General features: G+C 43.8%; 1 long non-coding RNA gene across 1 annotated transcript in view; it reads left to right on the forward strand.

Annotated features, from left to right (window-relative positions):
- The window catches only part of LOC149524642 (uncharacterized), a 34,577-nt gene extending 22,342 nt beyond the window's left edge, over positions 1–12,235 (forward strand). Inside the window, exon 3 of the long non-coding RNA XR_016349044.1 lies at positions 12,098–12,235. This is a non-coding gene — a long non-coding RNA (uncharacterized LOC149524642). The remainder of the gene's footprint in view (positions 1–12,097) is intronic.
- Positions 12,236–14,662: the final 2,427 nt, after the last annotated feature.

Here is a 14,662-nt window from a genome sequence, read left to right on the forward strand (position 1 = left end):
TTATGACAATCTTGATTCAAAGATAAGCAAACTGATACAATACAGCATCTGAAGTCACTGATCACAAGACAAGAGACCACCAGTGTGTTATGGTCTAATGGAATTTATCTTGTCTAAAGAAGAGCTCTGTATAAGTTCAAAAACTTGTCTCTCTATCCAATACAAAATATTAACTCATGCTACCCAATGATTTCTACTTCTTTCCATCAGCAGATGTGTTCTCCGGGTATTTAGAGTCAGTTCTGCTTAGCTGGCTGATGCTGACAGAAAAAAAAAGGTTACCGATATTAATTCCTCAGTGCTGGAGAGCAAATGCAGGAAGTTCTCTGGATTCTGTTCTGGCTTGTCCATCATTAAAATAATTATTATTTTAATTGGAGTTGGATCAAGCATTATGTTCCTACTTATATTTGTAACACTAGTGCAAATATGAGAAAAGCAAAAATAGGACTCGACTTCTGAATACTCATTTGAGAGTTCAGACTAGAAGTTAGAAAAATACCTTAATTTGTAAAGTAAGCAAATTTGATATAGGAGTTAGTCAGAAACAAAAGTGAAACCCCCTTATTTGTATGGAGTTACTTTTCAGAAAAGAAGCATGATTTATATATACATTAGTTTTGGTAGAAAGCACTTTTCTCAAATAGCTGCTTTTAGTTTAGTGCTTTATTCAAATATATGATATTTTAAATGAACATGAGCTCTCCATATTTCTGTCCTGCAGGACAATTTTTGGTCTTGCACATTGGTCAACCACATCTATGACTGGCTGGCCTGTTGTGCTGCTAGCATCTGAAATTCTTTGGCCATGCCTTGTAAAACACAAATACCATTTTTTCAAGGATAGAATGATCAATTCAGCCTCATGGGAAAATTTCCATGATCCTTTTCTTCATGACTTGGACACATGTATCCTTGAAAACATTAAGCAAAAATGGTGCTAAAAATAAAAACAAATATACTTTTCAATCCTTCCAGAAACTATCTAAGCATGTAAAATCAAAATGGCAAATTAAATATGAAGGTTTGATTACTTTAAAACTAATTATATAAGATGGTTAATGGAGCAGTTACTACAATTACTTGAATGCTGCATCTGGATAGAAAGTCTGATCAATCTGAAGTAAATTGAAACTTCAAAACAGTGAGTGAATTGTAACAAGGACAATTTAGTATGTTAGAAAACATATTTAAATAGAATTGTGTAAGGAATGAAATTGCCCCTAAACAGCCCTCTTCAGAAACCCTTAAGGCTTTTTATGTAAGTGCTCATTTTGTGACATGGCAATCTCCAATTTTATTTTTACTCTACATTATTTTTAATATGATATGCACGGTAATGTATTTTTGTTTGTTTTCCCGTGGGATCAAACAAATATCTGTGGGAGAAGCAAAGTAGTATAATCTCTCCACTTTCCAGTCTTCCTTTTTCAATGCTGAACATGCCCAGTTTTGTTGCTTTCCTCTGGACTCTCTCCAGTTTGTCCATATCTCACTCAAATTGTGGTGTCCCATCTATGCCAAGTAAAATGAGACAATTATCTCCCAATTAGATGAACTGCATCAAATTGTTGTTCACTAATTTTGTGATCCATTATAAGTAGGGCCCTGCCAAATTTACAACCATGAAAAACACATCACAGACCATGAAATCTGGTATGTTGTGTGCTTTTATCCTACATGATATATATATTTCATAGGGAACACCAGTGTTTCTCAGATTGGGAGTCTTGACCAAAAGGGGAGTCATAGGGTATCATAAAGTAATTTTAGGGCCAGCATACTACAGCCATCCTTATTTTGTGCTGTCTTCAGAGCTGGGTGGTCAGAGAACAACCACTGTTGGCCTGGCATCTAGCTCTGAAGGCAATGGCCTGCCAGCAGCAGCGCAGAAGGATGGCATGGTATTACTTCCACACTGCTGCCTTCAGAGCTGAGTGACTAGAAAGTGGTAGCTGCTGACTGGAGGTTCAATACTGCAGGCAGCAGTACAGAAGGCGGGGAATACCATGCCATTCCATCCTTACTTCTGTGCTACTGCTGGCATTGGCTTTGCCTGAAGAGCTAGGCTCCCAGCCAGCAGCTGCTGATCTCCAGCTGCTTAGGTCTGAAGGTAGTGCTGCTACTAGCATAGTACAAAACTAATGTATCACAGCCCCCCTACAACATCCTAGCTAAACCCCTCCTCCTGCAACTCCTTTTTGAGTCAGGAGTCCAACAGTTACACCATGATGAAATTTCCGATTTAAATAGCTGGAATTATGAAATTTATTATTTTAAAAGTCTAACATCCATGACATTGACCAAAATGGACCATGAATTTGGTAGGGCCTGAATTATAACCACTGGATTCTTCTTTTGCTGTACAGCTGACTAGCTAGTTATTCCCCACTATGTAGTTGTCCATTTCTTTTTTTTTCCCCTTCCTAATTGTAATACTTTCTTTTTTGAATTTTCTACTGCTGATATCAGATACATTTTCCAATTTGTCAAAGTTGTTTTGAATTCTAATCTTGTTCTTCAAAGTGCTAGCAACCTCTCTTCTCCATTATCCAAGTTAATAATGAACATATTGAACAATATTGGACCCAGGACAGACCTTACAAGACTCCACTAAATACATCCTCCCCTCACGTACTTACACAGGGAACCACTCATAACCTGTTGAATACCTACCTTTATAGACTACATTTTTCCAGTGTGATTATGAGAATGCCATGAGGAACTGTCAAAAGTCCTAATCACATCAAGATATAGCATGTCTATAGCTTCTCCTGCACCTAATAGGTCAGTAACCCTGTCAAATATGGAAAAATTTCCATGGGTTGATCTGGCATGCTTTATATTCTTAGCTAATCCATGCTGGTTATAACTTAATTATGTTCTAGGTACTTACAAGCTGATTGTTTAATCATTTGTTCCACAGTCTTTTCATATATTGAAGTTAGTTTGGCTGGTCTATAGTTTCTGGGTGATCTTTGTTCCCTTTTTAAAAAATAGGTACTATAGGTGCCTTTCGGCAGTCCTCTTGGACCTCTCAGTCCATGTGTTCTCAAATAATTATTGAAGGTTCTGAGATTGCTTCAGCTAATTGTACCTTAAAGTGCATTTTGCTGGACTCTGCATCTAGCTTGTCTAACTATTCTTTAACCTATTTTTCTCTGTTCTGGCTTGAGTCCCTTCTCCCTGGTTATTAACACTAATTGGGCTAAGCATCTGATCAGTTAAATGGGCTGTAGAACAACTGCTTGATCTGTGGAATCTCAAGAAAAAAATCTTGATTTGAAAACTGCTAGTGACTGACAAGCCACCACACCCCTTAGTAAATTATTCCCATAATGAATTACCCTAACTAGAAACAACCCCTCAGAACTTCCTCATTTCCAGTCTGAATGTGGCTGCTCCCCCCCCCTCCCGCCCCCACAAGGCCAATTAGAGCACCCGAAGCCTTCTCTACTCTGCCCCTGCCCTGCGAGCAATGCGCAACGCTTTGAAGTGCTGCGGGCTCCTCACAGGGCCAGGGCAGGGCGACGGATGCTTCACTAAGCACCCCCACCCCCAAGCTCTGAGAGCGGGGGAATGCACAAAGCCTCTTGCGCGTCCCCCCCTCACCTTGCGAGCAGCATGCGGCACTTCGAAGAGCTGCATGCTGCTCGCAGGGTGGGGGCAGAGCGGGGAAGGCTTCACATGCTCCCCTATCCTCGGGTCTTAATTGGTCTCGGGGTGGGGGAACACACAAAGCTTCCTCCCACACTGCCAGCAGCACGTGGCACTTTGAAGTGCTGTGCACTGCTCGCAGGGTGGACGGGAGAATGGAAGAGGCTTGGCATGCTCCCTCACCCCCAGCCCAATCAGGGCCTGGGGGCGAGGGAGCTGTGTGAAGCTTCCTTTGCCCTGCCGCAGAGCTGTGAAGAACCTGCAGCACTTCAAAGCACCGCACACTGCTCACAGGGCTGGGGGAGACCTCCTGCGCTCCCCACCCCCAGGCTCTGATTGGCCTAGGGGTGAGAGAGCATGCCAAGCCTCTTCCAGGGCATGGGTGCCTACTGGGAAGAATGGGCAAAGAGGCTCCTCCACCCCCAGACCAATCATCTGTAGACAGTGCCAAATAATACAATATTTTGAAATTCACTCAAAATAAGTTGTGCAATTTGCATAGCTCAAATTGTGTAGCTTTTTTTGAGCTAAGGGTGTGGTGTAGATGCACCCAGAGAGTGGTTAATCAAACCAGTTATGCACCCACCTTATAGTAGCCCCATTTATATTGTATTTTCCTAGTTTATTGATAAGAAGGTCATGCAAAACTATACCATTTCTACCATTTCCCCCTTCCCACAAAACTTGTTATCCTATCAAAGAAAGCTATCAGGTTGGTTTGACATGTTTTGTTCTTTACAGGTCTATGCAGATTCCTAACTGTCAGGGTGGTTAAACACTGGAATAAATTGCCTTAGAGGTCCCTTCCAGTTCTAGTATTCTGTGATTCTATGAATCCATGCTGTGCTTCCTTTCCCAACAGCTGTCTGGATAGTTGAAGTCTCTCATCACCACCAAGTTCTGTGCATGGGATAATTTTGTTATTTGTTTAAAAAAATGCCTTCACCTCTTCTTCCTGGTTAAGTTGTCTGCAATAGACTGCTACCATGACATCACTCTTGTGTTTTACCCCTTTTACATATATTACTGTGTGTTCTAAAATGTAAAACAATGCTTTGGTATTCTAACTCTAGAATTTCTTGACTTTTAAAATGATTGCACTGAAATAAATTGATATTTTTCCATTATCCATAGTGATAGCAGGATTAGATGCCTTTTTAGTATGAACTGTGTAATCCTGACATTGCATAGTCTTTTACTACTCCAACTGAACAAAACTTTAATATTAATGAAGTTCCATTTATCTCCTAATAGGTTTCACATTAAAATATAACTCTAAATAAAACATCATGAACTGCCTAGTATGAAAACAGTTCTATTTTAAAATGCCTTTGTTGTATAAAATATCATGAGGGGAGGGAACAAAGTTAGTCCTACATTCAGATAATTTTTTGTACGTTCAAAGGACACAGGCCTGTTTCTCTATGTGATTAAGGACATTTCTTTCTTTCTTTCTTTCTTTCTTTCTTTCTTTCTTTCTTTCTTTCTTTCTTTCTTTCTTTCTTTCTTTCTTTCTTTCTTTCTTTCTTTCTTTCTTTCTTTCTTTCGTTAGATAGCTATAATGGCATCACAACACACAGACATTAAAGATCTGTTCAGAATTATCTTGTGTTCAGCATTTATATGTGCATGCCTAAGTTAATATGCTCTGATAAAGCTCACTCTGGCAAGGTACTGAACACACTAGCCTGAACATGAAAATCAAAACACAGAACTCTGAAGCACATACTGAACTTTAAGCATGTGCGTATTCCTAGGGAAAATAAGACAAATTGACTTCAAAACAGACTATTCTCCTGCTTAAGCTGTTGTATAATTGGCTTGCTGGATCGGGTCAGAGAGTGCACATCCTCAAAGTCATTGAGGAGCCTAATTCCCACTGAAATAACTTCACTATAGGCATGCACATTTGAGTACCTGGGTCTAAGTACGTCACAAGATTGAGCCCACTGTCACTTCAGTATCCAAATATCAATTTTGTGCCAGGTGATCACCTGTATATGTCATTGGACATTCTTTATCTAATAAAGTTAGCACAACTTTGTTTGCCAGATTTGCAAACTGAGTTATCCACTTTTATATAATAATGACTAGAGGGTTTTTTTTAGCATGGCTTCTTTTTTACCTGGGAAATATTTAGAATAAATGTTGTAGAATTCTAAACACTTCACAGTTTAAAAAGACAAGCTAAAAATCCCATTCACAATTTTATAAAAATGGAGAACCAAGTTTAGAAATCTTGCAAACAAAGCAATATGGTACTAAAGGAGATATACAGCCCTGCCCATTCTAATTCAAAAGTGCCTTAAACAGTTATTTGTTGCCATTGGACAAATTATGTCTATTAAACTAGAAAAACAAACAAAAAAACGAACCGATTTTTTCATCATTATAACAGCTCAGAAGAACATTTTTTAACTTATTGAGAGTGTTCACTTCTTTTTCAAAACCAAGCCTTCAGTTTTAAAGGTACATACTTTCAAAGAGGATCTGTAGAAACATGTTCACTGCAGGGCAAATCACACCATGGTGCATTGAGACTTGCAGCCTGCTTCAGTCACCAGGCAATAAAAAAAAGAAAAATACTGCTCCAAAGTTTAACCCCTACTGTAGCAGAATGATTTGGGCACAGATGTACCCAAATCTTTAGAAGAATTTTACTCAAGGGCAGCACCCGAGGCTATTTTCTTCCATGCCTTAATGCAGTCTTTCTCAAACTGTGGGTTCTGACCCCCCGGGGGCTCGCAAGCAACTTAGAGGGGGGTCGCGAACAGCTGAAAGGGTGGTTGCAGCAATGGAGAGGGGGGGTCGCGAGCAACTGAGAGGGGGGTCGCGGTATCACAAGTTTGAGAACCCCTGCCTTAACATGTTCCTCCAGAACTAGTTCTTCCCATCAGCTCTTATAGGGTAGAGACCTGTGATGTTCTCCCTCCACACTGGGGACTTAGTCACCATGAACTACTGGAGACTGCATCTATCTCAGCAGGTCTGATTTCAGCTCAGTATCTGCAGTCCTTTTCTTGCAGAGGCAATGACAGGGTTAACCGGTGACTAGAAGGCTTTCATAAAACAGTGCTCTTTATTCAGAGCAAAAGAATTACAGAGCAAAATGCAACTCAAACAATAAACAGCTTAAATTCAGGTCTAGTTTACCAAGGGACTCACTCATCTTCCATATAGGCGATGTCTAGACTGCAAGCCTCTTTCAAAAAAGAGTTTCTAGACCAGGGGTTCTCAAACTTGTGATACCGCGACCCCCCTCTCAGTTGCTTGCAACTCCCCTCTCCATTGCTGCAACTACCTTCTCAGTTGCTTATGACTCCCTTCTAAGTTGTTCATGACACCCTCTCTAAGTTGCTCACGACCCCCCGGGTGGTCAGGACCCACAGTTTGAGAAATGCTGTTCTAGACTACAACCAGTACTTTCGAAAAAGCAAGCCGCTTTTTCCAAAGAGAGCACCCAGGCAGTCTGGATGCTCTCTTTCGAAAAAGCACAGTTTGCATTACATAGCGCCTTTTTTCAAAAGAGCACTTTCGAAAAAAGGAGTTATTCCTCATAAAATGAGGTTTTCCACAGTCGAAAAAACTGCTGTGTTCTTTCGAATTACTTTCGAAAGAACGCGGCTGCAGTCTAGACGCGAGTAAAGATTTTTTGAAAAAAGGCCACTTTTTTTGAAAAATCTCTGAGGGTATGTCTACACTACAAAGTTAGTTCGAACTAATGGACGTTAGTTCGAACTAACTTTAATAGGTGCTACACTAGCGCTCCGCTAGTTCGAATTTGAATCGAACTAGCGGAGAGCTTAGTTCGAACTAGGTAAACCTCATTTTACGAGGACTAACGCCTAGTTCGAACTAGCTAGTTCGAACTAAGGGCTGTGTAGCCCTTTAGTTCGAACTAGTGGGAGGCTAGCCCTCCCCAGGTTTCCCTGGTGGCCACTCTGGCCAACACCAGGGAAACTCTATGCCCCCCTCCCGGCCCCGGACCCCTTAAAGGGGCACGGGCTGGCTACGGTGCCCGTGCCAGGTGCAAGCCTGCCAGCACCCAGCTAGCAGACCCTGCACCTGGCACGGCACAGAGCCACCCACCCGATGCCCCCCAGCCCACCCCCTCTTGCCGGGACCAGGCTGGCGGCTCCCGGGAGCTTGCCCTGGACCGCAAGAGGCGGGCACCTTCCTGGGCTAGTGCGGACATCGTGGACCTCGTCCACGATCTCCTCACTAGGCACAGGAAAGTGGCCGGCTAGGGCAGGAGAGCTGCCCGCCTGGCCACCCAGGACCAGGTGTGCATGAAAATCAAGGTGATCCACTGAGACCCCCGACCCTGAGCCCTGAGCTTACAATGGCCGTCCTGGGTCAGACCAAAGGTCCATCTAGCCCAGTAGCCTGTCTGCCGACAGCGGCCAACCCTAGGGACCCTGGAGGGGATGGACCGAAGACAATGACCAAGCGATTTGTCTCCTGCCATCCCTCTCCAGCCTTCCACAAACTTTGGGCAGGGACACCACTCCTACCCTCTGGCTAATAGGACTCCATGGACCCAACCTCCATCACTTTATCTCACTTCTCTTTAAACTCTGTTCCAGTTCTAGCCTTCACAGCCTCCTGCAGCAAGGAGTTCCACAGGTTGACTATTTTCTTTGTGAAGAAGAACAACTTTCTCTTACTAGTTTCAAGCCTGCTACCCATTCCTTTCCTTTGGTGTCCTCTAGTCCTTCTTTATGGGAACTCAGGAAGAACTTTTCTGAATGCACCCTCTCCACCCAACCCCTGCTTTTAGAGACCTCTATCCTGTCCCCCTCCGTCTCCTCTTTTCTAAGCTGAACAGTCCCAGTCTCTGTAGCCTTTCTTCATCTGGGACCTGTTCCCAACCCCTGATCATGTTAGTTGCCCTCCCCTCTCCCAGCCTTTCTCTTCCCCTCTCCCACCTCCTTTTCCCAGTCTCCCCCAGTTTTTTTTCAATAAAGACAGAGTCAATGTTGGAAGAAACGTTATCTTTATTTTGTACATCAATAAGAAGGGGGGCTAAGGAAGGGTAAGTGGAAGGAGGTGAGGGAGGAATGGGGTACGAGCCCCCGATGGGGAGGACTGAGCTGGCTCTGCGGGCTTCTGGGGGTGGAAGCTCTCCTGCAGCCCCCCAATTACTCCCTCTCCCCAGATGGCAGCCTGCGGCAAGTGCAGCCGGGCTGATGGCCGAGTGGTGTGATGTGCCCAGTGTGGGCACTCAGGGCACTCCAAGCCAGAACTTCTTTGCAAGCGGGGCACCCCTGAGAACTGTCTGTCCGGGGTGGGGGTCGGGACCCTTTAAGCGCAGCCCTCGGCTAGCCTGAGACAGCATCTCCATGCTCTAAGTCCTCCTTTTATGCCCTGCCGGCACTGCTTCCGGCCATCCTTAAGCCCTGTTCAGAGTCCACTCAATGTGGACTTGCTAGTTCGAATTAGCAAAACGCTAGTTCGAACTAGTTTTTAGTTCTAGATGCGTTAGTTCGAACTAGCTTAGTTCGAATTAACTAATTCGAACTAAGTTAGTTCGAACTAGCGCTGTAGTGTAGACATACCCTGAGGTCTAGACACACCCATAAAGAACATGTTGGGATTTAAAGTACTTTCCCCTATACTGCCTATCCTTTCTCACAGTCCCATATCCATTCTTGGATTGAAAGTGAAGCTATATCTAGATTGCAGGCTTTTTGCACAAGAACCTTTTTTCAGAAATGATCTTCCGATAAACTTTCTTGCACAAGAGCATGTCCACACACAAAAGTGCATTGAAAAAGTGGTGCACTTTTGTGAAAGAGAGCATCCAGACTCATTGGATGCTCTCTCGCATAAAAGGCCACCCAGAACCACTTCAGGCAGGGCTTTAGGTCACCAGTAGCTTCCCAGTGCTGGTGCTGGAGCCTTGCAGAGACATGCGCTTAAAGGGACCCCCGTGTTCTTTAGTGCCATGCTGCAGTTTTTGCAGCACTTTGTGTTGGCTGCCTTCCTGGTCCTGCAGGACCTGGACCCCAAAGTCATTCTGGGGACCCCCTCCGTGGCTGCGACTGCTCCACTCTGGCAACCGCACCCCACAATGGAGAGGCATTTTTGGAGGCTTAACACCAGTTCGGACTGGTGGGACCGTCTGGTCATGGAGCAGTGGGATGACCAGCAGTGACTCCAAAACTGCTGACTCCTCTCCTGGGACTGCTCAGGGGTCCTGCTGGCGTGGCAGCTCCTCCTCCGTGCCCTAGTCAAGGTCCTCTGGTCCTGGCTCACTGCCCCCCGAGGTGGCATGGACCACACCACCACCCCAGGATGCAGTCCAGGGTGTCAAAATATGGACAGGTGTCTGCCCCTGCTGAGGAGCTGCCCCAAGTGGGAGCGCGGCGTCTACGACCCCTGGCTGGCTCCTGGGTGCTGGGGGACTGGGCGGGGGACTGCTGGCTGGCACCGGCTGCCTGGCTCATGGTGGGGCTCCTGGGTTGGGGCAAAGACTGCTGGCAGACCTCGATCTGGCACATGCAGTCTGGCCAGAGTCTACCCCTTTAAGGGCTCTGGGACTGGGGGAGAGGAGAGGAGTTTTCCTGGTTTGGCCCAAAGTGGCCACCAGGGGAAACTGGGAAGGGCTAGAGGCCAGCTAATTTGAATTAAGTGTCTACACAGCACTTATTTCAAATTAGCTATTTTGAATTTGGCGTTATTCCTCGTAGAATGAGGTTTACCAAATTCAAATTAAGCGCGCCACTATTTCGAATTAATTTCGAAATAGCAGTTTGCATGTACAGACACTGTCATGGCTCCTTCCCCACTCTGGCATGATAAATGCAGAAGTGGGGGCCAGCAAGTGTACCCCAAAACCTTATTTCTCAGGCTTTGGTATAAAACTTCCCCCAAAATCTTAAAACCCTAGATTTTGGGAATAAATCTTCCGCTGCCACCACCCAAATATTAATAACGAAATCAGGGGAAAGATTGTTTGGGAAATCGCACCCCTAAAGTAAAAATCAGGGCGCAGGTTAATAAAAAGAAAAGAGAGAGAACTTTTATTATTACAACAATATTTCTGTTGCAAGCATAATAACTAGATGGAAGATTAACAAATAATATACTCATGGAGAAATTACACCGTGGGCTAGAACTTAGTTAAAAAGAAAAGCCAAGCATTTTAAAACAGTGCACAGACATCAGATTCCATACCCAAAACATAAAACAATAAAGCCTAACGAATTTATCTAAACTTTACCCTACTCTCAGAAAGTGAAGAAAGAGTCTTTTCTTGGAGGGAGAGCCAGACATGCTTGTCTCTCTCTGTAGCTGCAGAGCAACTCTCCAGAGAGACAAAGGAGGGAAAAACCCAAATTCCTTTGTCCCAGTTTGAAATTCCTACCTACATTCCTATTGGCCACTCCACCTGGCTAGGCTAGTTAACTCCTTAATCCCCAGGCTGCTGGCTAACCCTCATAATCGTGACAGATGCTATTAAAGTTAATTCAAAATAATGGCTGTTATTTCGAATTAACTTTGCAGTGTAGACATACCCTAACATATCTTTTATTGAGCTTCTCAATGTTCTTTCTGCAGAACCATGCATCTTCAACTCCACTTCCAGGGGATGGTAAATTTAGGGAACCTGAATACAAACGGGCTAAGATTTAAAATAATTTGATCGAATAATGATAATTCAGTTAAAACAGATTATGAATAAGTATAAAAGTTAAATCTCTTAATGAAATAATTAATAACACAGTTTTTTCCTTCCTTCCCTCTCTCCTCTGAATTTAAATATCTTTTAATAGATCTTGGAAATAATATTTAACAGGAATAGTCTTTCTCCATTTGGCAGTAGAGAGCAGCTGCCAACACAGTTTTTCATTTTCTTTTCTGGGAAAGCAGCATAATCAGTTATATAAAGTCAGCACATTTTCAGAACTGAAGACTTCTTATTTCTACTCTGTGAATCTCATGGCAAGCAGACTTTGACTCCCTCAGATAACTGATAGGCAGGATTCCCTGGGATGCTACATAAAGAGAAAGGAGTCCAGGGGAGTTACCTGTATTTTAAAGAAGCTTTATTGAAGGCACAGGAACAAACCATCCCGATGTGCAGTACAAAAAGCAAATATGGTAGGCAACCAGATTTGCTTACTGGGGAAATATTTGGTGATCTTAAACACAAAAAGGAAGTTTATAAGAAGTGGAAACTTGGACAGATTACTAGGGAGGAGTATAAATATTTTGCTCGAGAATGCAGGGGCGTAATCGGGAAGGCAAAAACACAATTGGAATTGCAGCTAGCAAGGGATGTGAAAGGTAACAAGAAAGGTTTCTACAGGCATGTTAGCAAGAAGAGGGTGATCAGAGAGAGTGTGGGGCCCTTACTGGATGAGGGAGTTAACCTTGTGACAGATGATTTGGGAAAAGCTGAAGTACTCAATGCTTTTTTTGCCTCTGTCTTCAGGCAAGGTCAGCTCCCAGACTACTGCACCAGGCAACGCAATATGGGAAAGAGGTGGACAGCCCTCGTTGGAGAAAGAACAGGTTAAGAACTATTAGAAGAGCTAAACATACACAAATCCATGGGTCTGGATTTAATGCATCCACGGGTACTGAAGGAGTTGGCAAATGTCATTGCAGAGCCTTTGGCCATTATCTTTGAAAACTTGTGGAGATCGGGAGAGATCCCGGATGATTGGAAAAAGGCAAACGTGATCATCTTCAAAAAAGGGAAGGAGGACAATCCAGGGAACTACAGACCAGTCAGCCCTTCCTCAGTCCCTGGGAAAATCATGGGAGGGGGGGATCCTCATGGAATTCATTTTGAAGCACTTGGAAGAAAGGAATTTGATCAGGAATAGTCAACATATGGATTCACAAAGGGAAAGTCATGCCTGACCAATCTGATTAGCTTCTGTGGAGATGGGGAAGCAGTAGATGTGATATACCTTGACTTTAGCAAAGCTTTTGATACGATCTCCCACAATATTTTTGCCAGCAAGTTAAGGAAATCTGGATTGGATAAATGGACTGTAAGTTGGATAGAAAGCTGGCTAGATTGTTGGGCCCAATAGGTAGTGATTAATGGCTCGATGAGTGGAGGGTGGTTGGTTTCAAGTGGAGTGCCCCAAAGATCATTTCTAGAGCCAGTTTTATTCAACATCTTCATTAATAACCTGGATAAAGGGATGGATTGCACCCTCAGCAAGTTTGTGGATGACACTGAGCTAGGGTTTCAGAGGGGTAGCCGAGTTAGTCTGTAACAGGGAAAACTTAAAAAACAACTAATAGTCTAGTAGCACCTTAAAGACAGAGAAGCAGATATGTTGGAAGGCAAAGACAGGGTCCAAAGTGACCTAGACAGATTAGGGGATTGGGCCAAAAGAAATCTGATGAGGCTCAACAAGGACAAGTGCAGAGTCCTGCACTTGGGATGGAAGAATCCAAAGCATTGTTACAGGCTGGGGACCAACTGGCTAGATAGCAGTTGAGCAGAAAAGGACTTGGGGATTACAGTTTATGAGAAGCTGGATATGAGTCAACTGTGTGCCCTTGAAGCCAAGAAGGCTAATGGCATATAAGGGTGCATTAGGAGGAGCATTGCCAGCAGATCTAGAGAAGAGATTATTCCCCTTCATTTGGCATTAGTGAGGCCACATCTGGAATACTGTGTCCAATTCTGGGCCCCCCACTACAGAAAGGATGTGGATACATTGGAGGTCCAGCGGAGGGCAACCAAAAGTATCAGTAGACTGGAACACTTGACCTATGAGGATAAGTTGAAGGATTTGGGCTTATTTAGTCTGCAGAAGAGAAGAGTGAGGGGGTATTTGATAGCAACCTTCAACTTCCTGAAGGGAGGTTCCAAAGAGGATGGAGAGAGGCTGTTCTCAGTAGTGATCAATGGCAGAACAAGGAGCAATGGTCTCAAGTTACAGTGGGAGAAGTCTCGGTTGGACATTAGGAAAAACTATTTCACTAGGAGGGTGGTGAAGTACCGGAATGGAGTACCTAGGGAGGTGGTGGAATCTCCATCCCTAGAGATGTTTAAGTCTTGGCTTGCCAAAGCCCTAGTTGGGATGATTTAGCTGGTGTTGGTCCTGGTTTGGGCAGGGAGCTAGACCTGATGACCTGCTGAGGTCTTTTCCAGCCCTATGATTCTATGACTCTATAAATCTATACAAATAGTATTCTCCAGACTCTATAAGTAAGTAAACTGCTCCCAAAATGATATGCTGGAACCTTGCCCATGGCTTCTTCATGATGGAATCAAAGTATTGGAAGGTATATGTCTTTTCCCCTGCTTTGTAATCATAATTTCTACCATTATAGATGAAATACAAGCAATTATATATTCTACATACATAATGGCTGTTTTAAATGTTGGCAACTGATGTTCCATAACTGATGTTTTTCGAGATGTGTTGCTCATGTCCATTCAACATTAGTATGTGTGTGCCAGAAGATTTTCCTTAAGCTGTGTCCATGGGGATGCAGATCCAGGTCTCAGTGCCCCCTAGAGTGGTATGCATATGCTGCACTATATAGGGCACTCCCCACCACTTCCCTCCTCAATTCCTTCTTGTGAGAACACTGACAGAGGGGAGGAAGATGGAAAGTTGAATGGTCATGAGCAACACATCTCTAAGAACTCCAGTTACAGAAATAAGTAACTGTCTTGTCTTTGAGTGCTTGCTCATGTCTATTCAATATAAGTGATTGCAAGCAGTGTCCTCAGAGGCAGGTAAGTGTTAAGGGCATGTAGAGAGCAATGCCACTCTGCTGAACTCAGCACTGTCTCTAGCATGCTGCATGATGGTGTAATGGGACATGAAAGTATGGACTGGCAACCACATCACTGCTTGGTAAATGTCCTAGGTTAGGACATGAGTGAGGAAAGCATGTGGAGAGGCTTGAGCCCTTGTCAAATGGTCCCTGTCTAATGCAGGTGGCTGGGTCTCATCAACCTTTAACACTGGTGGATACAAGAGGTGATTCACTTGGAAAGCCTTTAGGAAGACATCAGTGA

The sequence above is a fragment of the Pelodiscus sinensis genome, chromosome 3 (genome assembly GCF_052426305.1).
Source record: "Pelodiscus sinensis isolate ZL-2025 chromosome 3, ASM5242630v1, whole genome shotgun sequence".
NCBI lineage: Eukaryota > Metazoa > Chordata > Testudines > Trionychidae > Pelodiscus > Pelodiscus sinensis.